General features: G+C 46.8%; 1 long non-coding RNA gene across 1 annotated transcript in view; it reads right to left on the bottom strand.

Moving 5' to 3' along the window:
* LOC146863371 (uncharacterized) overlaps positions 1-26,810 on the bottom strand; it is a 62,710-nt gene that overhangs the window by 24,824 nt on the left and 11,076 nt on the right. The window contains exon 2 of the long non-coding RNA XR_014978601.1: positions 654-801. This is a non-coding gene — a long non-coding RNA (uncharacterized LOC146863371). The remainder of the gene's footprint in view (positions 1-653; positions 802-26,810) is intronic.

The following is a 26,810-nucleotide window of genomic DNA, read 5'->3' as shown; positions in this document are numbered from 1 at the left end:
TTAGCAATTTCAGCCTCTTTTACATGAATTTCCTGAAATAGCACAATATCTCCTCTTAAATTTGCTAGGTGGGACAAGACCCGTTGTTGTTTAATGGGAGAACCCAAACCCTTAACATTCCAAGTTAATATATTTAACAACATTTTAAAAGTATAAAGTATAGCAAAACGCTATGAAGACATCAATTATATACATGAATTAAAATGTAAAATATCATAAGATAATCTGAGAAAATAAACAGAGGAGTAGTGTCGGAATGAAGCAGAAAACGACGTAAGAACAAAAAGTAATAATCTAAGGAGATTGAAAATAAGAAGTGTGAAAAAGGAAAGTATAAAGCTAAAGGTAAAAGGGAAAAGAGAGATAAAAGATAGCAAATCGTCCAGGAATTGAGGAGAGGAGAAAGATGATAAAACAAGAAGACAGAGGAGATCAAGAGAAAACAAGAGGTCCAGAAGCAGAATAGCCAGAACAATGTATAAAATATAATTGTAAAAAAGAAGAGAGGGTGAGGAGGGACAGGAAAGGAGAAGGATGAAAAAGAGCCAAATATAAAATAAAAAATACAATGTATCATCAACAATTGAGAAGAAGAACAATAGGCAAAGAGACAAAGTACAAAAACACAATAAAAGAATAACAGGAAAACATACCACAGGTAAACATTGAAGACGGGGGGGGTGAAGCCACATGAGAAAAGGCAGCACACCAGATGGACAACCCCAGAACGGACGAGAGCGCGAGGAACAACAACCTCCAGGAACAACGAAGGAATAACGGGTAAAGGATCACACAGTGCGTCTATGAAGGAAACAGAAAACGAAAAAGTGTTAACCAATAAAAATCACATACTGGACAAAAACTACCAAAAATGAAATTAGAAACATATATTATCAAATAAATGACAACTCAAACCAGAAATTTATGTTCGAGACATGTCCATGGACTTATTCCTGCAAGTATTCAAAAAGTGCTGGAGAAGAGCAGGGTCTTCATAGTTAGTTGTTTTGTTATTATAAGTCACTTTGAACAAACAGGGATGAAATAAACCATATCGAGCATTCAAACTACGTAGTGCAGGTCTCATATCCAAAAACTTCTTCCGTCGATCCGCTGTGGCCTTAGAATAGTCTTGGGCAAAGAATAGATTGGAGCCATTCCAAAGAATTTTACCTTTTTGTTTCGCAGCCTGAAGAACTTTGAGCAAATCGGTGTATTCCAAAAAATACAAAATAACACCCCTAGGTTTCACAGAGGAGGACGCAGCAGCAGAAGAACTTGGACTATGCCCTAAGCGATGAGCTCGTTGGATGTTGAGAGGAGGCGATTCAGGAAAATCGAGAAGCTTTGGAAGAAAAGTTCGAAAAAATGACAAGGGGTCAGAACCTTCAAGGCCTTCCAAAAGACCATAAATGCGTAGGTTATTACGCCTATTTCGATTTTCCAAATTCTCAACTTGCTGTGTAAGATGTGAGATCTCCCTTCGCATACCAGGAACATGATCCGTGATAGCTTGAATAGAGTCTACTTGAATCTCAAGAGCATCAACTTTTTTCTCTGTGTTGGACCAATTATCCTCAAGGTTCTGAAGGCGAAAGTTAGTTTCTGTCATATATGGCTTGAGAGAACGTATTTCCTCTAGTAGAAGCTCCATTGAGATTGTAGATGAAATATTAGGAGGAGATGGGGGGTTAACCTTTGTTCGCTTACCCGAAGAAGAAGGGGAAGCAGAAGGAATTTTAGAGACTGGCTTAGAGCTAGAGCTCGGCGTGGTAGATGACAGGGGTTTAGAATTGACGGAGTCAGTACCAGTCTCCTCCATAGTATCCTGTAATATACTGAAAGGATTGGAGTCTTCCAATGACGTATTTTTGGTATGCTGGACGTTACCACGATTGGTACGAGGCATTGCCATTCAAACCAGAGAAGTGTTCAAAAAGATACCAAAAATAGAGCTAAAAGTCACAGAGAAATGAAGAGAGCAACAGTAATATACTGATTAAAGGACATAAGCTGCTGAAAAGATGCTCACATTCAAAACACTAGAGGATTAATCCATAAGCACAAGTACTTCAAAAAATATTCTCAGTGAATCCCAAAAGAAACGGTGCATGACAAGAAGTGATATGCAAAAAACAGGAAAAAATGAGGCCATAAGCATTCACCTTCGGTCATATGAGTGTCCAGGTATGAGGAGACACTTCAGTGGAGAAAATGCGCTTAAAAAAAAAAAATATTCTGAGCGAGTCCCAAGAGAAACGGCGCTTGGCAGGAATCGAAATGCAGAAAATAGGAGCAAATAAGGCCATATACGCTCACCTTTGGTCATATGAACATCCAGGTATGAGGAGACACTTCAGCCGAAAAAATGCGGGAAACCGGAACATTCAAAATGGTGTCCGCGACCTTCATGAAGCCGCGCGTTGAACAAAAACTCAAAAACGAAGTTCGTATTCCCTGTAATCGGCAAACAGCACGGGTGAGGCAGGCGGGATTCCCGAACATGCTCCCACTGCTGAAAGGTCCAAAACACAGAAAGAATGACCTGGAGGGGTTCCAAAGCGCTACTCCGTCACGGAGCACCGACGGGTAGCGGCCATTTCCCTCGGCGTTCAAGCCACGCCCTTACATTATACATTTCTGATCCCCCAGCTCTGGGATATGTAGAGGACATTCTGGGGATGACTATTATGCAAAAACATTGTAGGATATTCATTTTTAAGTGCCCCAAACATCAAAGTCGAAATTGGGTAAAATTCACTATTTAAATGAGGTTCTTCCAATCAGAGCAGCTTTTAAACTGCCTTAGGCTCCAGTAAATGCACATATGTAAGTGTAGACTGAATAGCTGACATCTATACTGCTAGACAAGGACACTGCTTACAAATATAAATATGTATAAAAATCCAGTAGAAGTTATTAAGCTTACCTCTGAATTGCTGGTAGACAGGAATGGAGTGGGTTTGCTGTTCAGCTCTCAGTCTCAAGGGTCACTTTGAATTGGGAGAACCGCATGGAAACCCTTGCGCACAAAATGGGACAGCTGGTGGTAAAGGGTTAAAGGTCGAGTTCTACATTTAGAAGCCTAGCAGGGCTCAGAGCAAGGTTTGCTTTGACATTTCAACATTTGAAACTTTTTGAAAGGCGAGATGTCAGGGCAGGGAGAGAAAGAGAGGTTTTGCTTACTTTTTTTTGGCAAAAGCAAGCTTTTGTGCACTGATATGAACAAAAGGCAATATAATGGTATATGTGAGCTCTGATTAAGAGAATGGCTCTGCCATATATATAGCACTAATGCTTTTAGGGCTGAGTTAAGGAAGCAATGGGATTTAGTTTGAATTCATGCGCCCTCATGTCACACTTCTACATTTGCTAAAGGAATTGGTAGTTGGTTATTCATGTTCTGTAGCTAGCTCAATGTGCTATTTACCTCCTATAACTTTGTTTATGCCCAGTTGCTACAAATAGGGGTTGATAGTGTTGACAGAAGTGAAACCTATGACAGGTTTCCTACTATCAAAATGGGGGGAGGAGGCTAGCTCCTATACAAATTAAGGGTAGGCAAATTTATGTTTTCTCTCTCTTTTTCTCACTTTTTTTTTTAGCCTGTCTAAGTTGTCTGTGAAATAGCCATGAGACATTTAATTGACTATTCAGTAATACTGTTTTACAAATTGTTAGCATTGATAAACTGAATAAAATATATGCTATGTTACTGCCCATCCTGTCTGATGAAATTATGAAAGGATGAGTAGTCTAGATTGCTGTTCCCTTATTTGATCTTTAAGGGGAACTAGATGTGGGTAGTTTTTGTTCTAAACTTCTCAGGTGATAACTAGGCCTGGGCGAAAATTTCGTTCCGTTTGCGGAAATTGCGATAATTTGACATTTTCGCGTTCCGCGGAAAGCGCGAAAATGTCAAAATTTCCGGTTTCCGCAGCTTGGCGATAATTTGTTTCTTGCTCGCGCTGTAAAATAATACATTCTCGCACGCGCGCGATCGCCTTACCTGAATCCCTGCGTTCGCCGACAAGTTTTCTTGATCCGGTCGCGTTCTCCATGAGATGTTGTATTGTTTTTAGCCATTTGCGCTGTCTTGCGACAGTTCGCGCCCGCAGTGACGTCATGCGTCGCGCGATCACGTCTTTCTTCTCGCGATCATGCACCGCGAGAAGAGTGAAAACAAGATGGCCGCGCCCGCAAGCAACCGCATGGGTAAGTTGGCGAGCCGCGAACACGCAGAAAATACCGCGAACGGGCGGGAAAAAAACTTCCGCATCTTCGCGATATTTCCACGTGTTTGCGGAGATTTTAAACATTTTCGCGATAATTTCCGAAAGTTGCTTTCGCAAATTCCGCCCACCCCTACTCTACACCCCTCGAATACCACTGCACTGCCCTAAACCCTGAAACACCACCCACCTGCACGACCCCCTACACGGCCCAAACATCACTGCACTGAACTAAACCCTAAAACAACACCCACCTGCACGACCCCCTACACGGCCCAAACATCACTGCACTGAACTAAACCCTGGAACACCACCCCCTGCACGACCCGCTACACAGCCCGAAACCACTGCACTGCCATAAACCCTGAAACACCAGCCCCAGCATGACCCCCTACACTGAACGAACACCACTGCACTGCCCAAAACCCTGAAACACCAGCCCCAGCATGACCCGCTACACTGCCCGAACACCACTGCACTGTCCTAAACCCTGAAACACCAGCCTCAGCAAGACCCCCTACACTGCCCGAACACCACATCCCTGCACCACACCCTGAAACACCACCCCTTGCACAACACCCTACACTGCCCGAAAACCACTGCACTGCCCTATACCCTGAAACACCACCCCCAGCACAACCCCCTACACTGCCCATACACCACTGCTCTGCCCTAAACTCTGAAACACCAACCCAGCACGACCCCCCTACTCTACCCGAACACCACTGCTCTGCCCTAAACCCTAAAATACCACCCCCAGCACGACCCCCTACACTGCCTGAACATAACTGATCTGCCCTAAACCCTGAAACACCAGCGCCAGCATGACCCCTACACTGCCCAAACACCTCTGCACTGCCGTAAACCCTGAAACACCCCCCCAGCACGACCCTCTACACCCCTCGAATACCACTGCACTGCCCTAAACCCTGAAACACCACCCCCAGCACGACCCCCTACACTGCCCGAACACCACTGCACTGCCCTAAACCCTAAAACAACAACCACCTGCACAACACCCTACACGGCCCAAATATCACTGCACTGAACTAAACCCTGAAACACCACCCCCTGCACGACCCGCTACACAGCCCGAAACCACTGCACTGCCATAAACCCTGAAACTCCACTCCCTGCACGACACCCTACACTGCCCAAACACCACTGCACTGCCCTAAGCCCTGAAACACCACCCCCAGCACGACCCCCTACACTGCCCGAACACCACTGCCCTAAACCCTGAAACACCAGCCCCAGCACGACCCCCTACACTGAACGAACACCACTGAACTGCCCAAAACCCTGAAACACCAGCCCCAGCGTGACCCGCTACACTGCCCGAACACCACTGCACTCTCCTAAACCCTGAAACACCAGCCTCAGCAAGACCCCCTACACTGCCCGAAGACCACAGCCCTGCACTATACCCTGAAACACCACCCCCTGCACAACCCCCTACACTGCCCGAAAACCACTGCACTGCCCTATACCCTGAAAAACCACCCCAACACAACCCCCTACACTGCCCATACACGACTGCTCTGCCCTAAACTCTGAAACACCAACCCAGCACGACCCCCTACTCTGCCCGAACACCACTGCTCTGCCCTAAACCCTAAAATACCACCCCCAGCATGACCCCCTACACTGCCTGAACACAACTGCTCTGCCCTAAACCCTGAAACACCATTGCCAGCACAACCCCAACACTGCCCAAACACCTCTGCACTGCCGTAAACCCTGAAATACCACCCCCAGCACGACCCTCTACACCCCCGAACACCACTGCACTGCCCTAAACCCTGAAACACTACCGCAGCACAACCCCCTACACTGCCCGAACACCACTGCACTGCCCTAAACCCTGAAACAATACCCACCTGCACGACCCCCTACACGGCCCGAACATCACTGCACTGAACTAAACCCTGAAACACCACCCCCTGCACGACCCGCTACACAGCCCGAAACTACTGCACTGCCATAAACACTGAAACCCCACCCCCCTGCACGACCCCCTACACTGCCCAAACACCACTGCACTGCCCTAAACCCTGAAACACCACCCCAGCACGGCCCCCTACAATGCCCGAACACCACTGCCCTGCTCTAAACCCTGAAACACCACCCCCCTGCATGACACCCTACACTGCCTGAACACCACTGCACTGCCCTAAACCCTGAAACACCAACCCCAGCACGACCCCCTACACAGCCCAAACACCACTGCACTAAACCCTGAAACGCCACACCCCTGCATGACCCCTACACTGCCTGAACACCACTGCACTGCCCTAAACCCTGAAACACCACCCCCCTGCACGTCCCCCTACAGTGCCTGAACACCACTGCACTGCCCTAAACTCTGAAACACCACCCCAAGCACGACCCCCTACACTGCCCGAACACCACTGCACTGCCCTAAACCCTGAAACACCTGCCACAGCACGACCCCCTAAACGACCCGAACACCACTGCACTACCCTAAACCCTGAAACACCACCACCCTGAACGACCCCCTACACGGCCTGAACACCACTGCACTGAACCCTGAAATACCACCCCCTGCATGACCTCCTACATGCCCGAACACCACTGCTCTGCCCTAAACCCTGAAACACCACCCCCTGCACGTCCCCCTACAGTGCCTGAACACCACTGCACTGCCCTAAACTCTGAAACACCACCCCAAGCACGACCCCCTACACTGCCCGAACACCACTGCACTGCCCTAAACCCTGAAACACCTCCCACAGCACGACCCCCTACACGACCCGAACACCACTGCACTACCCTAAACCCTGAAACACCACCACCCTGAACGACCCCCTACACGGCCCGAACACCACTGCACTGAACCCTGAAATACCACCCCGCTGCATGACCCCCTATACTGCCTGAGCACCACTGAACTACCATAATCCCTGAAACACCACCCCTAGCACAACCCCCTACACTGCCCTAACACCACTGCACTGCTCTAAACCCTGAAACACCACCCCCCTGCACGACCCCCTACACTGCCCGAACGCCACTGCACTGCCCTAAACCCTAAAACACCACCCCCTGCACAACCCCCTACACTGCCCGAACGCCACTCCACTGCCCTAAACCCTGAAACACCACCCCGCACGACCCCTTCACTGCCTAACTCCCTTCCACTGCCCTAATCCCTGAAACACCACCCCCAAACGACCCCCTACACTGCCCGAACACCCTTGCACTGCCCTAAACCCTGAAACACCACCCCCAGCAACACCCCCTACACTGCCCGAACACCACTGCACTGTCCTAAACCCTGCAACACCTGCCACAGCACGACCCCTAAACGACCCAAACACCACTGCACTACCCTAAACCCTGAAACACCACCACCCTGAACGACCCCCTACACGGCCTGAACACCACTGCACTGAACCCTGAAATACCACCCCCTGCATGACCTCCTACATGCCCGAACACCACTGCTCTGCCCTAAACCCTGAAACACCACCCCCCTGCACATCCCCCTACAGTGCCTGAACACCACTGCAATGCCCTAAACTCTGAAACACCACCCCAAGCACGACCCCCTACACTGCCCGAACACCACTGCACTGCCCTAAACCCTGAAACACCTCCCACAGCAAGACCCCCTACACGACCCGAACACCACTGCACTACCCTAAACCCTGAAACACCACCACCCTGAACGACCCCCTACACGGCCCGAACACCACTGCACTGAACCCTGAAATACCACCCCCCTGCATGACCCCCTATACTGCCTGAGCACCACTGCACTACCATAATACCTGAAACACCACCCCTAGCACAACCCCCTACACTGCCCGAATACCACTGCACTGCCCTAAACCCTGAAACACCACCCCCCTGCACGACCCCCTACACTGCCCGAACGCCACTGCACTGCCCTAAACCCTAAAACACCACCCCCCTGCACAACCCCCTACACTGCCCGAACGCCACTCCACTGCCCTAAACCCTGAAACACCACCCCGCACGACCCCTTCACTGCCTGAACTCCCTTCCACTGCCCTAATCCCTGAAACACCACCCCCACACGACCCCCTACACTGCCCGAACACCCTTGCACTGCCCTAAACCCTGAAACACCACCCCCAGCAACACCCCCTACACTGCCCGAATGCCACTACTCTGCCCTTAACCCTGAAACACCACCCCCAGCAAGACCCCCTAAACTGTCCGTACACCATGGCCCTAAACCCTGAAACACCACCCCCTGCAAGACCCCCTACACTGCCCGAACACCACTACACTAAACCCTGAAACATCACCCCCTGCAAGACCCCCCACACTTCCCGAAAACCACTGCACTGTCCTAAACCCTAAAACACTACCCCAGCATGACCCCCTACACTACCCAAACACCACTGCATTACCCTAAACCCTAAAACACTACCCCCGCACAACCCCCTACACTACACAACCACCACTGCATTACCCTAAATCCTAAATAATACCCCTACACTACACAAACACCACTGCACTCTCCTAAACCCTAAAACACTACCCCCAGCACGACCCCCTACACTACCCAAACACCACTGCACTACACTAAACCCTAAAACACTACCCCCAGCAGTACCCCTTACACTACCCAAAGACCACTGCACTACCCTAAACCCTAAAACACTACCCCCAGCAGTACCCCCTACGCTACTCAAACACCACTGCACTACTCTAAACCCTAAACCACTACCCCAGCACGACCCTCTATACTACCAAACACCACTGCACTACCCTAAACCCTAAAACACTCCCTCCAGCACGACTCCCTACACTACCCAAACACCACTGCACTACCCTAAACCCTAAATCTACCCCCAGCACGACCCCATACACTTCCCAAACACCACTGCACTACCCTAAACCCTAAATCTAACCCCAGCACGACCCCTACATTACCCAAACACCACTGCACTATCCTAAACCCTAAAACACTACCCCCAGCATGACCCCCTACACTACACAAACACCACTGCACTGCCCTAAACCCTAAAACACTACCCCAAGCGCGACCCCCTACACTACACAAACAAGACTGCACTACCCTAAGCCCTAAAACACTACCACCAGCACGACCCCCTACACTACACAAACACCACTGCACTACCGTAAACCCTGAAACACCAGCCTCAGCATGACCCCTATACTGCCCGAACACCACTGCACTCCCCTAAACCCTGAAACACCACCCCCCAGCACAACCCCTTACACTGCCCGAAAACCACTGCACTGCCCTAAACCCTGAAGCACCACCCCCTAGCATAACCCCCTACACTGCCCGAACACCACTGCACTGCCCTAAACCCTGAAACAACACCCCCTGCACGACCCTCTACACTGCCCGAACACCACTGCACTGTTCTAAACCCTGAAGCATCACTCCCCTGCACGACCCCCTACATGGCCCGAACACCACTGTACTGCCCTAAACCCTGAAATACCACCCCCTGCACAACCTGAATGCCACTGCACTGCCGTAAACACTGAAACACCACCCCCAGCAAGACCCTCTACACAACCCGAACACCACTGCACTACCCTAAACCCTAAAACACTACCCCAAGCATGACCCCCTACACTACCCAAACACCACTACACTGCCCTAAACCCTAAAACACTACCCTCAGCACGACCCCTATACTACACAAACACCACTACACTGCCCTAAACCCTAAAACACTACCCTCAGCACGACCCCCTATACTACACAAACACCACTGCACTATCCTAAACCCTAAAACACTACCCTCAGCATGACCCCCTATACTACACAAACATCACTGCACTACCCTAAAAACTAAAACACTACCACCAGCACAACCCCCTACACTACACAAACACCACTGCACTACCCTAAACCCTGAAACACCACCCCCAGCAAGACCCCCTACTCTGCCTGAACACCACTGCCCTAAACCCTGAAACACCCCCCAGCAAGACCCCCTACACTGCCCGAACACCACTGCCCTAAACCCTGAAACATCACCCCCTGCAAGACCCCCTATACTGCCCGAACACCACTGCACTGCCCTAAACCCTGAAACACCACCCCAGCACGACCCCATATACTGCCCAAACACCGCTGCACTACCCTAAACCCAAAATCACTACCTCAGCATGAACCCCTACACTACCCAAACACCACTGCACTACCCTAAACCCTAAAACACTACCCCCAGCACGACCCCCTACACTACACAAACACCTCTGCACTGCCCTAAACCCTAAAACACTACCCCAGCACAACCCCCTACACTACACAAACACCACTGCACTACCCTAAACCCTAAATCTACCCCAAGCACGACTTCCTATACTACACAAACATCACTGCACTACTCTAAACCCTGAAACACCAGCCCCAGCACGACCTCCTACATTGCCAGAACACCACTGCACTGCCCTAAACCCTGAAACACCACCACCAGCAAGCCCCCCTACTCTGCCCGAACACCACTGCCCTAAACCATGAAACACCACCCCCAGCAAGACCCCCCTACAGTGCCCGATCACCTCTGCCCTAAACCCTGAAACATCACCCTCTGCAAGACCCCCTACACTGCCCAAACACCACTGCAATGCCCTAAACCCTGAAACACCTCCCCCTGCACGACCCCCTACACTGCCCTAAAACCACTGCAGTGCCCTAAACCCTGAAACACCACCCCCTGCAAGACCCCCTACACTGCCCCAACACCACTGCACTGCCCTGAACCCTGAAACACCACCCTCTGCAAGACCCCCTACACTGCCCAAACACCACTGCAATGCCGTAAACCCTGAAACACCTCCCCCTGCACGAACCCCTACACTGCCCTAAAACCACTGCAGTGCCCTAAACCCTGAAACACCACCCCCTGCAAGACCCCCGACACTGCCCCAACACCACTATCTGCCCTGAACCCTGAAACACCACCCCCTGCATCACCCCCTACACTGCCTGAATACCACTGCACTGCCCTAAACCCTAAACACCACCCCCAGCACGACCCCCTATGCTGCCCGAACACCACTGCCCTAAGCCCTGAAAGACCACCCCCAGCACGACCCCCTACACTGCCTGAACACCACTGCTGTGCCCTAAACCCTGAAACACTACCCCCAGCATGACCTCCTACACTGCCCAAACACCACTGCACTGCTCTAAACCCTGAAACACTAGCCCCAGCACGACCCCCTACACTGCCCGAACACCACTGCACTGCCCTAAACCCTGAAACACCACCCCAGCACGACCCCCTTCACTGCCCAAACACCACCCCCTACACTACCCGAACATGTCTGCACTGCCCTAAACCCTGAAACACCACCCCCAGCACGACCCCCTATACTGCCCAAACACCACTGCCCTGCCCTAAACCCTGAAACACTACCCCCAGTATGACCGCCTACACTGCACAAACACCACTGCACTGCCCCAAACCCTGAAACACCAACCCCAGCACGCCCACCTACACTGCCTGAACCCCACTGCACTACCCTAAACCCTGAAACACCTCCCCTCAGCACGACCCCCTACACTGCCCGAACACCACTGCACTGCCCTAAACCTTGATACACCACCCCCAACATGACCCTTACACTGCCCTAACACCACTGTACTGCCCTTAACCCTGAAACACCACCCCCCAGCACCACCCCCTACACTGCCTGAATACCACTGCACTGCCCTAAACCCTGAAACACCACCCCCATGACCCCTTACACTGCCCAAACACCACTGCACTGCCCTAAACCCTGAAACACCGCCTCCCGCAAGACCCCCTGCACTGCCTGAACACCACTGCACTGCCATAAACCCTGAAACACCACCCCCAGCAAGACCCCCTACACTGCCCAAACACCTCTGCCCTAAACCCTGAAACACCACCCCCAGCAAGACCCCTACACTGCCCGAACACAACTCCACTGCCCTAAACCCTGAAACACCACCCCCTGCATGACCCCCTACACTGCCCGAACACCACTGCACTGTCCTAAACCCTAAAACATCTCCCCCAGCATGACCCCCTACACTGCCTGAACACCACTGCACTGCCCTAAACCTTAAAACATCACTGCCAGCCCGACCCCTACACTGCCCGAACACCACTGCACTGCCCTAAACCCTAAAACACCACCCCCAGCATGACCCCTACACTACCTGAACACCACTGCAATGCCCTGAACCCTAAAACACTACCCCAGCACGACCACCTACACTACCCAAACACCACTGCACTTCCCTAAACCCTAAAACACTACCTCCAGCACGACTCTACACCCAGCATGACCCCCTTCACTACACAAACACCAATGCACTACCCTAAACCCTAAAACACTACCCCAGCACGACCCCCTACATTACCCAAACACCACTGCACTGCCTGAAACCCTAGAAATGCAACCACCACCCCATGCCCAATCCCCCTTGCTTCTCACTCCTCGTGGTTCCTGCTTCATGTTGTCTCTGAGGGGCGGTGCATGTCGTTGTGAGGAAACGAAACAGCCTCTGTTTCCTTACAACGACATGGATCATCTACATTTATTTAGAACTCATGGTCATTTACCATACATACCTTTACAACAAAATTTGTTGTAAAGGCATGCGTGGTAAATGACCATGCGTTATAAAAAAATGCGTAGTAATGACTTTGCGATGTACAATGCATGTGTGGTAATGCCTGCGTTGTAATGGTATCGCAAAGTAAAAATGTCATGGTAATGGCTATTTACCGATCAAAGCTGCCCCCTGTTCTTCAGTAAGTCGTTTATTTGATAAATTAGGAGGAAGGAATGTGTTTTTTTTACCAAAAAGTGCATTCCCGGCTGTTGTATTGTGTAATTGTCTGCGTGGCCTCGTTTCACTTCCAGTGAGAGAATGGAAGAGTCTGTTTGGATCTAAAAGGGTTCTGCTGTTGGACGGGGCCGGCGCGACACGTCATCAGAAAACACAGTTAATGGAAAGCGTTGTCCCCGAAGTGTGGAGCAGTGCCTTGAGAGGTCAACGAGTGTGCATCCCACCTTAGTATGACCGTACCGCGTGACCCATGTGCTGCCTCCAGTGTACGGAAGGTAGAAGCGGCATCCATCGCAGGTCCTCTTGAAGACCGTTATAGCATTAATTCTGCATTTTGGAACTAGGGCATTTTAACCTTGTTGTTCCTGCCACTTCGCTGCCCCGCCAGTGCACACGACTGGGCTCCCCACCTCGTGTGCCATCTGCAGAGCCTTTGCCCTCGGATCACTAATTTCGGTTTCTGGAGTGGAACATAAACAGTTGCTCCCAAAGGACTAGCCTGAACACTTAGGTGAATATCCCCTGCGCCAGCATTCCGTGGAAATTCTTTCCTAGCTCTGCCACGTCGATGACGATGTCATAATAGCACGGCTCCGCTCGCGACACTGTATGATGTCATAGGAGCCATTAGAGGACCTCGTTGGCGTGCTGACGTCAGTTCCACCCATTTTTTCCATGCCACCGAGGTACACAGGTGGACCGACACATTTTCACATGTATACAAACTAAATATGTATGTATATATTCACTGAAAAAACCAAAGGTTTCAGGCATGTTATAGTTAGAAATTAGCGGGGGGCGTGGCTTCGGAGCCTCAGAAGATGGCCGCTGTTCTCGGGAGCTCCGCCGAGACGTGAGGATCCGCGACTTCTGCTGGCAATGTTTCACTACTGAAAAACGTCGGACTTGCTGGTTCCGGCAATCGGAACTGCCGCTCGTTGGAATGCTGCCGCTATTTTTTCAAAGGGTGAGCCTAACAAGCCTAATTTAATATTTTTTCTGTTGCCTCACCGTCGCGGCCGCCATTTTGTTTTTTCAGCGACCTCTTGCTCCTCACCTGGAGCTGCATGACGATGCTGGTTAACAGTTGGGTTACCTGATACCCTTATAACAGACAATGGAGTACAGTTCACTTCGGACAAGATGAAAGAATTTCTGTATCACCGGGGCATCACTCACCTCAAATCTGCTTTGTACTGTCCCCGTGCTAACGGGTTAGTGGAAAGGATCAACCGGCTGTTCAAAGAGTGTTTGCAGAGAGCAGAAGTAATGGGGACACCAGCAAGTTCAGCGTTAGTGGAAACAGTATGGGCATATCGCACTTCTCCAAACAGTGTGACTGGGGTTTCTCCGTTCACCTCTCTCAAAGGAAGGATCCCGAAGACCAAATTAACTCCACAGGTAGGGCCAAGGAAGGACGCCGGTGTAGTAAACAGAGGTGAAATCTCAAGGAAAGTGGAGGAACACCAAGCTAAATACAAAGTCAGGTATGACCAGACCAAACATGTAAAAACACAAATGTTCAAAGAAGGTGATTGGGTCCGGGTGGATTTACCTAAAGCACGCAGGAAAGAAGCGTCAAGATTTTCGGATCCTTACAAAATAACTAGTGTGGGTAGGAATGTAGTCCATCTCGACAATGGCCAAACATGGAGCATGGACAGAATCATTCCTCATGGACAAGGGGGTGACTTGGACAACGGAAGTGACCCGGAGACAGAGTTGCAAACCCTCAGTCACAGAAGGTCTATGAGAGCAAGGAGCTCACCTGTATGGACCAGAGACTACTGTGTTAAATGAGAATTATTGTCACATGTTCCTTGTGGTTCTTTACCTAGCTTTGTTGTTCTACTGCTTACATTGTTCTGCAGTGACCTTTCGCTGCTTGTTATATCTGCTATGTCTCTCTTTGCCCTATGCAGGGAGGTGTGTTGTAATCGCCTACTTGGTACGTTCCTTTCCCCCCCCTCCTTCCTCCTCCCTTGGTTCTTCCCTCTCCCTGTCACCAACATTCCATTGCACCCTTCCTCTGACTAGGCTGGATCCTGTGGTGGTGTATGACCATTAAAGAAGAGTTCTTACTTACCTGCCTTCTGGTCATCTTTATAACACTACCCTTTTTTGTCATTATCTTTTCCGTTCTTTTGGGCAACGCTTATTCTATTTGACCTTCTGGTGTCCCTTCCATCGTTGCCATTTCCTCTCTGCCTGCAGTTACTGTGGAACATTATTTTTGACTTTTGCCTGGACTGGTGTTTTTCCACTCTCTTTGCATTTTTTCCCAAGTCTTCACTTGGTTTATTTTCAAAGGACTCTGTGTGTTTTTCTATATATCACCATGCCTCGCGGCAACTCTAGTGGTGCTCGTCCTTCCACCGAGGCGAGTTTAGAGGTCTATAATCCTTTTGATATTCTACAGGAGCACACTGAGGATAGCACCAAAGACTCTGGTGGCGCCAAATCTACTGCACCGCTTACTCCTCGCTTAAGCGCTAAACAAAGCTCCAAAATACCTTCTGCGTCACCATCTACTTCTGGCAAGCGGGTAAAAACTAACCCACCCTCTCCCACCAATTCTTCATCCCCGATATCTATGGAACTCCTTCTTGACGAGATTCGCGCTCTCAAGCCGCATTTGGAAGAAACTAACGTCAGACTTCAGAGTCTGGAAGCCAACTGGTCTCTCACTGAAAAGAGAGTTGGAGACCTAGAAGTACGGGTTGACTCTGTTCAAAATCTCACGGCTCAAGTTCCTCTTCTTTCTAAGGAGGTTGTTCAACTTAGGCAACAAATTGAGAATTTGGAAAATCGAAATAGGCGCAATAATCTGCGCATTTACGGATTAGTTGAAGGCCTTGAAGGTGCTAATCCGATTTCTTTTTTCAAATCTTTTTTACCAACTCTTTTGGGTCTTCCTGAAACACCCTCATTAAATATTCAAAGAGCACATCGCTTAGGTACATTATCCCGTTCTTCTCCTTCATCATCTACTAAGCTGAGAGGAGTCATTTTGTTCTTTTTGGAGTATACGGATCTACTCAGAGTTCTTCAGGCTGCCAAACAGCGTGGGAAAATTGCTTGGAATGGTTCTACTCTTTTCTTCGCCCAAGATTATGCTAAAGTGACTGCGGACCGTCGGAAAACGTTCTTGGAGATGAGACCTGCACTACGCAGCATAAATGCGCGCTACGGCTTATTCCATCCCTGCCTTTTTAAAGTGACTCATAATAATAAAACTACCAGTTATGAAGATCCAATGTTATTCCAGCAATTTCTGAACAGCTGCAGAACAGAGTCCATGGAAGTGCCTCAGTCATGATGGTTTTATGTATTGTAGTAGTATCTGTTTGTTTTCAAATTTAGTGTTGTTTAGTTTCTCCCCTAATGTCTTTTGTACCATTTTGTCGGATTAACTTTTCCTTCTTCTTTCCCCCATTAGGTAGCGATTTTTTGTGGTCCTTCGTCGTTCCCTGTTCTCCTCAACTTGCCTAGCGGATGTCCCTTCCTTACCGTCGTCCTGGAGTCTCCCGTTTTCAGTGTCCCGTCTTCCTTATGTGGCTTCACCAACCCCGTTCTTCATTCCTTTTTGTGGTATGTCTACTTGTTAGCTTATTTCTTCATCACTCGTGTCTGTCGTTTTGAACCTTTAATTTTTGCACCACGTGTCTCTTCTTTCCCTTATCACTTATTACTTACTTTTTTTGCTCTTTTCTTTGGTCCTTTTTCCATCTTTGTTGTTTCTCTCCTTCCCTATTTCTACCTCTCAACTTATTCCTTTCATGCCTCTCTGCTTATAATTTCTTTTCTCCAAGAATTTATGTCATATTTCTCTTCCTTACTCTATTATTACTCCTCTAAGAACAATGTTATTTTCTCTCAAGTTTTTGTAAGATGCTTTGTACTTTATTGCCTTTTGTACATATTTGATTCTCACACAACTTTTTGATATCAGTTATATTTGTTAGATGTCGATAACTATACTTACTTGGAATGTTAAAGGTTTGGGTTCCCCCATTAAGCGGCAACGTGTTTTATCCCATTTAGCAAATTTACAGGGGGATATTGTGTTATTACAGGAAATTCATATAAAAGAAGCCGAAATCACCAATTTACGGCGTAATTGGGTGGGTCACGTTTTCGCGTCCCCTGATTCGGGGAAACGTAATGGTGTTGCTATTCTCTGTCATAAACGGTTAAAGTTATAAATCAATCCAATGATTCTGATGGTAGGTGGGTGACTGTATCTTTGTTGATTGATAATATCCCTATAACTGTCTTTAATGTATATGCTCCTACTATACAGGATAAATTATTTTGGCCCCAGATGCTTACATCTTTGATGCAATCTTCTGATGATTATCTGATTTTGGGGGGGGATTGTAACACAATTGTGGATCTTATTATAGATCGAAGATCCAATTGCCACTTTTCGCCCTCTTCCATGCACACTCAATTTACTTCCACTATTTCCCAACGTTCTCTTGTTGACTCCTGGAGACTCTGCCATCCTACACTTAGAGAATATACATATTACTCACCGGCTCATTCTTCCCAATCCCGGATTGATTACATTTTTATTTCTAAGGCCTTGACTCAACATATTCGCCACTCTGAAATAGGTTCTATTTTAATTTCTGATCATGCCCCAGTTTCTTTACGCCTGGATTTACTCCCCCCCATAAAAGGTACCAAAAGGTGGAGGTTCAATAACTCTCTCCTATTAGATCCCAAATTTACCCTAGCCTTCCTCGAATTTTCATCCCTATTTTTTACAGAAAATTAATCTCCTACAATTTCCCCTCAGGTGTTATGGGAAACTTTTAAAGCTGCTTCTAGAGACTTAATTATTTCATTTGTTTCTCGTAAAAAACGCGCCGCCTCTCACTCCTTACAATCGATTAACTTGCAAATTAAACAATTGGAACACTCTTATTATTTAACTAAGTCTCGTTCTGATTTGGATAAGCTTCTCAAAGCCAAATTCTCCTTTAATAAGCTTTCCACGGAATCTGCAAATTTATTTTTACTCAAATCCAGTGCCAAGTATTATTCTGCACAAAATAAGGCAGGTAATCTTCTTGCCAAATATCTTAAAGTTAAAAGAGAACGTACTAGAATCGAATCTATTGTCTCTTCATCTAATATCACTCTTCATAAGGATGAGGATATTCTACTGGAATTCACTAACTTTTATCAAAATCTCTATACTCCGGAGTCTCCTCCTCTGTCAACTGACATTGATCACTATTTATCCTCTATCCCTTCCCCTTCCTTTCCAGAGATTGATTTTGCCCCTTTAGAAGCACCTGTTGATCCTAATGACATTTTGGAATCTATTCAAGTGCTTAAAAAAGGCAAGGCTTCTGGACCAGATGGGTACACGATAGAATTCTATTTACATTTCTCCAATCTGCTCGTTCCTAAACTCCATCAGTTATTTTCATTCTTTGTATCGTCCGAACAATCTGGGGGCTCCTTTCAGGAAGCCTTAATTTGTCTCCTTCCTAAAGAGAATAAAGACCATACCTTATGTAAAAACTATAGGCCTATTTCTCTAATCAATCTGGACTATAAAATATTTGCAAAAATTCTAGCGCTTCATCTCGACAAGATTTTACCTAAATTAATTGGTAGGGAACAATGTGGTTTCATTAAGGGTCGTCACCTCTCTGACAATACTCGACTCTTTTTCAATGTACTAAGTAAGTCTCACTCCTACCAATCCTCTCTAGCTGCTATTGCATTAGACGCCGAGAAGGCATTTGATAGGGTTAACTGGCAATTTATGTTTGCAGTCCTTGTTTGGTTTGGTTTTGGCCCGAAATTCCTTGCCTCCTTTACTGTACTCCTTTCCTAGGTCCTTTATATTAGCTAACGGTCTTGTCTCCTCTTCGTTTCCCCTTTTTAGAGGTGTACGACAGGGGTGTCCCCTCTCTCCTCTTCTTTTTATTTTAGCATTAGAACCCTTCTTGACAAAATTCCGAGAGAATAAAGATATCACCGGTTTTCCTTATGGGGATAAACATTTGAAACTTTCTGCCTATGCGGACGATATACTTTTATTTATCTCTAACCCCCAATCCTCTATTCCATCATTTTTATCTGAAGTTTCTGAATTTGCGAAAGTATCAAGTTATAAACTTAATGTTGATAAGTGTGAAATCCTCCCTCTAAATAAATTTTGTCTTCATGTAGATTTCTTGGCCTCCTCTTTTCATTGGAGCCCTTCTAAGATCAAATATTTAGGATTGTGGTTTCAATCCTCAGTTAAGGACACTGTAGCACTAAATCTTAAAAATCTATTAACAACTCTAAAAGACTCTACAACTCGGTGGCATCCTTTGTTTTTATCCTGGTGGGGCAGATTGGACTCTATTAAAATGATGTTAGTTCCAATAATCTTGTTCTATCTCTCTAATCTTCCAATTAATATCCCTAAATCTTGCTATAAAAATATTTACTCCATCTTATCGAAATTCTTATGGCACCAGAAGAAAGCTAGGATGTCTTTTGCAAAACTTAAATGTCCTAAGCAGTTGGGTGGAGTTAATTTTCCGGATTTTGCTTCTTATCATATCTCATTCTTCCTTAAACATTCTGTTTCCTTATTATCTGCCCAGGTGTCTGATACCGCTTCTCAGCCTTTGTGGGTGGACGTTGAATCTTCTTTCTTTCACCCCTTCAATTTTGAAGAATTTGTGTCACTGTCTCATATTCCCAAGAAATTCTCTCTTCCTATTCTTAAAAACTCTCGGAAAATGTTTTCTCCTCTTTTCCTGGACGGTTTAGATGATCGCTCTCGTTTTTTGCAATCTTCCTTGTGGTATAACCCCCTTATTAAAATAAGAAATAGGATGCTTTTTTGGAAGGACTGGAAAGATCTTGGTCTTAGTTGGACTCACCAACTCTTTCACGAGGATTCTTGTGTTTCCTTTTCTATTCTTCAATCCCGTTTTTCTTTACCAACTTCCTTTGAATTTAAATATAACTTACTGAGTACAGCTGCACAAACTAGTTATGATTCCCTTTCTGATTCCAACACTCATACCAACTCTTCTCCTCTTCCTCTCCCTTATTTACTTGCTTCTTCTTCTGCTTCCCAAGTTTACAAGAAGTTACGGGATACTTCTAACACCCGAGATAAATCTAAAGTAGAAAACGACTGGGAATCAGATTTAGAGGACTCTTTTTCTGTCTCCACATGGCAAAAAATTTGGATTAAGATAAGGAAGTCATCTAGAGCAGCCAATACAACTCAAACTTTATTTTTTATATACAATAGACTTTTGATTACTCCTGCTAAACTAAATATGATTGACCCCTCTATTCCCTCCACTTGCTGGTCTTGTTCAGCTTCAATGGCAGATCTTAAAAATATGTTATTTACATGTCCCGTGATTTATAAATTTTGGAATGATGTGTGGGACCAGATTAACAAAAATTTTTCTACACATTTTCCCTTTAATTTTTCACATATTTTCTTAGGCAGTATCTCAGACATATGGTCCTCTTCCACTTCTAACACTTCCATTATTGATCTACTTATAGCTGTAGCGTTTCAACAAATCACCAAATCTTGGAAGGAGGCCTCAAAAGTCTCGTTTCAGGCTTGGTGGTATGGGGTCTGTTATCACCATAGGTTAGACAGGGCTTATGTTTACCCTATTACACTGGCTATTAAACGTGACTTACTATGGGTGCCAATCACAAATTTTTTAAATGTAATTGCACGATCTCTACCCTCCCATACTCCTTCTGCGGAAGAAGTTCCCAAACCTCCGTGAAATACCCCTGATGGTTTCAAGTATATATACATATAGAGTGTTTTATATTTATTTATGCGTTGTTACTGGAGAAGTTCTTGTACTTTTAATATATCTGTATACTCTTTTTACATATTTCTATATACCAATGATTACGTTCTTATCATATATATTTTGCTCTGTTAATTGATCATCCTAACTCCCTTCCCTTTCTTTTTTTTTCTTCCTTCTTTATTTATTTTCTTCCCCTTGCTTATGATAATAATAGCATTTTAGTTTGATTCTACATATGTTTGTTTTATCACAATTCTGTTGTATTTAAATTTCAATAAACTTTCTTTTAAAACTAATAGTTAGAAATTAGCATTTAAAAAACCTTAGAAATTCACTGTAAAAAACATAGGTTTCAGGGGTGTTATAGTTGGTTGGACATCTCACTCGTATAAAACCATTGAAATTCCCCAGTTATAGTTAGTTTAGCTAACTATAACTCGCTCTCCCGTAATGCACTGCTGATGACGTAACATATTACATCACTCATGACATGGTCAGTGACATCACTGATGACATCTCAAATGACATCACTGATGACATCACTAATGACATCATCCAGTGACTGTGTGTTTCTCTAAAGCTTAAATACGTTTTAATATATATAGGGAAAGGCGTGTTGAAGAATGAGTGGGTGTATAAGTGTCAGAATGGATGATTTACTAGGTGTGTGACTGACTCTATAAGTGAGTGATTAAACATAACCTACTGAATGCATGGGTTAGTGACTAAACTGTGTGAATGTCTGTATCCGTATATCTGTTGGTGTGTCAGCAGCTGCATGGGTTAGCGAATAGCTGCATGAGTGTCGATATGGGTTATTGATTGGTTGTCTGAGTATCTGTATGGGTGCCTGAGTGTTTGTGAGGGTGGGTTGTGTATGACTCTGTGCATAGATGTGTGAGTGGGTGATTCACTGGGTGCATGGTTTTAAGAGTGCATCTGTGATGGATTGTATGGGTGGGTGAGTGTATGTATGGGTGTGTTAGTGATTGAATGTATATCTCAGTGGTACATGTGTGAGTAACTACATATGTGAAAGGCAGTATATATGTGTGTTTGAGTACATAAATGGCTATATGTGAGAGTGTGATTGTGAGATTGGCTGTATGGATGAGTGTGTGCTTGTATCAGTGATTGTATAAGAGCGTAAGAATGTGGTAGTATTTTTATGAGTAAGTGAGCTGGTGTGTGTATAACTGTATAGGTGAGTAAATGGGAGTGTGATTAATTATTTGCTTGACTGACTAGTTATGTGAGTACCTCTATGGATGAGTGGTGGTGTGTGAGTGTCTATATAGGTGTATAAATGCATATGATAGTCCTGTACTAAGTGACTGTAAGTATGAGTGACTGTACAGGTGAGTGAGTGGATGTGTGCGTAGACCTAAGAATCAATGAGTGTGTATGTAGTTATTGGTATTGGAGTATCTATGGTTTTGAGAATGGCCGTCTGTAATGTTGAGAGGGTGTATCAAAGGTTATATTAGGGTATGAAAAGATGCATCAAATTATCACATGGATGATGTCATCAGTGATGTCATCAGTGATGTCATTTGAGATGTCATCAGTGATGTCATCAGTGATGTCACTGAGCATGTCATGAGTGATGTAATATGTGACCTCATCAGCAGTGCATTGCGGGGGCGCGAGTTATAGTTAGCTGAACTAACTATAACGGGGGAATTTCAATGGTTTTGTATGAGTGAAATGTCCAACTAACTATAACGCCCCTGGATCCTATGTTTTTTTCAGTGAATTTCTAAGATTTTTTAAATGCTACTTTCTAACTATGCCTACAGAGGTAGGACATGTGAAGAAAGAAGAAAAAACGCACAGAAAGAAGCAAAAGAAATGCAGAAAGAGGCAACAGAAGTCCACCAAGACGAAGAAAATTGCAGGAAGAAGCAAGACATGTGCAGAAAGAACCAACAGAGGAGCAGAAAGAGGCCTTGTTGCAAAATCATCCTGTGCCCACAACTTTTTCAGATGGGTACTGGTCGTAAGTGACACTGACTAACCAGGCCTAGAGCCAGTGCTGTGCTAAAAGACACTTAGAATACAGTGAAAACACCTACATACACTAGGGAACACTATGCGTTGGGGTAGCCCTGTGATTAGCATGACCTCCTCTGTAAGACCCTAATACATAATAGGGCAGGGGGATTAAAACTACCTCTTAAAATGCACCACGGGCACGTTTGCACTCTGGTGAAGGGAGGGGGGCGCCTGAGGTGACATGTGTGCAAACACGCCCTGTGGCCGTTTTAATTTGGGGGATAAAGTCCCCTTGAGTCCTGAGTGTCCCTTGGTTCCAACTAGCCCAGCAGGTATCTCCAGTAAGCGCCACAGAGCTGCATTGCAGAGAGGTGTAAAAAGGGGCACGGCCTGGACCCCCTCTCTGCAACGCAGCGCAGTGGTGCTTACTGGAAGCACCTGGTGGTCTAGTTGGCCACCAGGGGCCCTCAGGATTGAAGGGGAATTATTTCCCCAACTTAAAATGCGCCACAGGGCGTGTTTGCACATGTCATCTCAGGCCCCGTCCCCTCCCTTCACCACCGTGTAAACACTCTCTGTAACCGTTTTAAGTTGGGAGATTAAGTCCCCTTGAATCCTGAGGGTCCCTAGGGTCCAAATGGCCCACTAGGTACCTCCAGTATGTGCCACAGAGTTGCGTTGCAGAGAGGTGTAAAAAGGGGCATGGCCTCTGAACACCTCTCTGCAATGCAGCTCCCTGGTGCATACTGGAGGTACCTGGTGGGCTAGTTGGCCCTCTGGGACCCTCAGTATTGGAGGGGAATTAATTCCCCAACTTACAACTCGCCACGGGGCGCGTTTGCACAATGGTGAAGGAAGGGGGCGGGGCCTGAGGTGACATGTGTGCAAACGCCCTGTGACGCGTTTTAAGTTGGGGAATTAATTCTTCTTCAATCCTGAGGGTCCCTGGGGGCCAACTAGCCCACCAGGTACCTCCAGTATGCACCAGGGAGCTGTGTTGCAGAGAGGTGTTCAGAGGCCACGCCCCGTTTTACAACACTCTGCAACGCAGATCCGTGGCGCCTACTGGAGGTACCTGGTGGCCTAGTTGGCCCCCAGGGGACCTCAGGATTGAAGAGGAATTAATTTCCCAGCTTAAAACGCACCACAGGGCGTGCTTGCACACATGTCACCTCAGGCCCCGCCCCCTCCCTTCACCACTGTGCAAATGCGCCCTGTGGCGCGTTTTAAGTTGGGGGATTAACTCCCCTTGAATTCTGAGGGTCCCTGGGGTGCAACTAGCCCACCAGGTACCTCCATTAAGTGCCACAAAGCTGCCTTACAGAAAGATGTAAAAAGGAGCGTGGCCTCTGTACACCTCTCTGCAACTCAGCTCCCTGACGCATACTGGAGGTACCTGGTGGGTTAGTTGGCCCCAGGGACCCCCAGTATTCAAGGGGAATTAGTTCCCCATCTGCATACGTGCCAGGGGGCGCGTTTGCAGAGTGCTGCAGGGAGGGGGCGGGGCCTCCGGCGCAATGCTGGTCTTTTTTTTAGAATTTTTAAGAACGGGGGTTGTGTAGCCCCCCTTCTTTTCCTATTTTATTGGCCCTGGGGACCCCATCCCCCAGGGCCTGACTACTATTTAATTTTTTTTTTTAATTGGAAGGGGTCGCGTGGCCCCCCTCCTGAGGCCATATTCGGCCCCGGGGACCACATCCCCCAGGACATGGCCATTTTTTTTTTAAACTAATAGGAGGGGGCTGCATTGCCGCCCTCCTTAGGCCATCTATGGCCCCGGTCACCCCATCCCCCGGGGCCGGCCTATGTTTTATTTATTTATTTATTATATTTTTTCCACTTTTTTGAGGAAAGGGGGCTGCGTGGCTCCCCTCCCGGGCCACTTCTAGCCCCGGGGACCCCATCCCCCAGGGCTTGCGCTCTACGTTGGGGACCGTGGCGGGGTCCCCAATCCCCCCACGGTCCCGCCGGCTACCCACCTCCTGCGGGAGCCGGCATTGCTTTTCCACATGGGGAGCTGCTATGATGCAGCTCCCCGTGTGGAAAAGCAATTGGCTTTGTTTTTTGGATTAGAGAGCAGGAAACCTCTTCCAAATATCAAAGTAGAGTTTACTATGGCAAAGTGGGAGCCACGAGGCTCCCGCCCTGCCATAGCAAACTGCAGTGTCCCGGGGGTGGGCACCTCGGGACAATGCAGGAGCCAGCCCTGGGGGGTGGCGGTTCCCAGGGCGATCGAGGGCTCCAGGAGGGGGGCCGCGTGGCCCCCCTCCCAACATTTGCAAAGCCCCGGGGGGATGGTGGTCCCCGGGGCTTGGAGGTCGTCACAGACCCCCCAATTTTAATATTTAGAGTCCCGGGGAGGTGGCGGTCCCCGGGGCATGTGGGGGGGTTTGAGCCCCCCACACAGGTAGTTAGTTTTTTTAAAAGAACAAGCCCCAGGGGTGGCGATACTCAATGATGTCATTTGAGATGTCATCAGTGATGTCATCAGTGATGTCACTGACCATGTTATGAATGATGTAATATGTGACGTCATCAGCAGTGCGTTGCGGGGGCGCGAGTTATAGTTAGCTGAATTAACTATAACGCCGGAATTTCTATGGTTTTGTACGAGTGAAATTTCCAACTAACTATAACATTCCTGAAACCTATGGTTTTTTCAGTTAATTCCTATGGTTTTTTAAATGCTAATTTCTGACTATAACGTGCCTGAAACCTATATTTTTTTCATATTACCTACTGGCAGTCGCCAGTAGGTAGTTATAGTTAGAACCTATTTTCCATAGGAAATCTACAACATTCTATTTGGAATAACGTTGGCGACGATTGCCGAATCTTCGGGAAATTTTCCAATCTTTTGGCCAGCTCCGGTCCGCTCCTATCCTGAAAATTTCACGGTGATTCGTCAAGCAGGGGCTGAGAAAAAAGGGGGGTCCCAAAACGTGTTTTCCCCATGTATTTTCCCATAGGACCTGTTGATGCAGCTACAGCCCGAACTGCTGAACGGAATTACACCAAATTTGGCAAAGAGGTAGTCCTCAGTTCAGACTCGTGCCTTTTGCTTAAATAGTATAAATCCAATCAGTAGTTCCTGAGAAAATTAGAGTTAAAAAGATAGATATATCTGGGCGGAGCCTAACCACACATCTCATCGTGAGATCTGATTGGCTGTCAGTACTTCATCCAAGAAGTGTTGGCAGCCATCTTGGGACCAATATACATGATAGCACCTCATTAAAAAGCATTGCAGTTAATAGAAGGTTTTAAGACTTTAGTTACATTATAAATCATTTGTTGATGGTACCATACTCATTTTAGGAATTGTGGTGTGTTCTAAGGTGATTTTACCATGTGAAAAAGCCTTCTGCTGTGATATCATGAATCATGTTTGAGAGTAAACTATTTTCTCATGCTTTTCCCACAGAGGTTTGGAAGGTGATCTATAAGATAAACTGAGAGCATATTTTCTGTCAATTCACATTATCTTTCTCAGTCATATGAGAATGAAGTCTGATATTCTCAGTAAAACATGTACATCCAACAAGGGCAGAGACTGACAGTTGATTCCTTTGTGTTGTACTGCAGCTTCCCAGAGTGTTCTAAAGAACAACTAGAGCGCTAACAGTCCTATTTATGACAAACGTATTGCACACCTGAAGCCACCTTGATTGGAATAAAGTGGTAACTCTTAAAACATTTAATTTAAAAAGGAATAAAATGAGGGGGCTCTTTTTGCCATAGAAAGTATGATTAGTGCTGCAGAAAGAAAAATTAGGGCACATTTTGAGTGACTTCTCAAATCCCCTTCTATTTCATTAAAAAATTCTGACATACAGACTGAAACATGCACTTTCAATACCAGCAGCAGACTTCCCTGGTGAGCAGTAGCTTTACTACAGTGATCTAATAAGCAACTAGAGTGCTAACATTCTGAATTTATGGCAAATGTGTGATACA

This window comes from Triturus cristatus, chromosome 2_2 (assembly GCF_964204655.1).
Source record: "Triturus cristatus chromosome 2_2, aTriCri1.1, whole genome shotgun sequence".
Lineage (NCBI taxonomy): Eukaryota > Metazoa > Chordata > Amphibia > Caudata > Salamandridae > Triturus > Triturus cristatus.
The sequence above is the reverse complement of the archived record's forward strand: the minus strand, read 5'-3'. Positions and strand labels throughout refer to the sequence as shown.